Below are 1,248 nucleotides of genomic sequence, written 5' to 3' on the forward strand. Positions count from 1 at the left end.
TTCAACTCCTTTAATGGTATATTGCAAGTGCAATAAGAAGCTACAGGGACGTTAATCTACGTCGGTAATATTAACTTTATTTAATAAAATATTTACATCATACAGCCCATGTAGTATAATATTTTACAAATGATGACAGCAAACATGTGAAATATATCCATTATTACAGCTCCGTGGGCTGGCAGTAAGGCGATATGGGTCCGTTCTTATTGTGCATCCATGGGTAAAGGTAAAACCAGTCTATGGGTAAAACCTGTGTGTAAAACTCATTTAGTACTGAACACGTCACATCACATGAACGTGCCGAGCGGCGCGGTCCCGTGGGTTAGATGCGCGTTCATAATGCAGAGGGAAATAACTCTCAGAATAACGTTATTAGCACATTTTCACAATTTGAGGAACGAATGTTTTTAATAAGGGCTATACTGTACAAGTGTTCATACTGGGTAGTTTATTTAGTTTAAAAAAAATTATCCAACGATTTACAGACCATTCTTTCCCCATGTAAGTCAATGGGAAAAAGTATTTCCGGGCCTGGCAACCAAACGGAAGTGTAGTACCGCCGTTTGGCCAGCACGAATATTTTCATCAGAGTCCGGCGCACTTCCTGGGGGCTTGATCTGCCGCAGCGTCTATGGTCTAATCCCTTCTCTTCGTTTGGGCGGTCTTTTTTCTTCTTCGTGTGAGATTATTTGACAGATAAGAACCACACAACTGCATTAGCGGCAACTTAAATGATGACGTTAAACACATTTTTTGTTTTAAAGGGCCGGCCGGCCGGCCGGCCGTCAATGGCCCTTGACGACTGGCCGTTCTGTGGTTCTCCAGATTCTACAGATGGCCAGTCCGCCCCTGAGTGGAGCTGAGGGGACAGTCTCTGGACCTCCGTTTCTATCTGCAGAGCCTGAGAGGCAACTTCCTGCTCCAGCAGACCCCAGAGAATCTCAAATATGTTAACTTGCAGCTACATGAAAATAAGCAAGTGCACACATATAGCTCTGCACACACAAACATGCACACACAAAAAGAGGAGCACAATCCTTAGAATCCTAAGAAAAAGAGCAGCAAGCCATCTCCAACCTACAGTTCCAAAAACAACTTGTTTTGTTCAAACCGCTGCATTTCCTTAATGCATAAGATCTAACGAGCATGTTACCAACATTAAACACTAATATCATGTAATATTACAGAAATAGTTTGACGCCATAGGAAATCTTTTTTCTTTTAAATCAGTGAGTTAGCAAAGAT

The sequence above is a fragment of the Notothenia coriiceps genome, unplaced genomic scaffold (assembly GCF_000735185.1).
Source record: "Notothenia coriiceps isolate Sejong01 unplaced genomic scaffold, NC01 NC01_scaffold00026098, whole genome shotgun sequence".
Taxonomy (NCBI): Eukaryota; Metazoa; Chordata; class Actinopteri; order Perciformes; family Nototheniidae; genus Notothenia; species Notothenia coriiceps.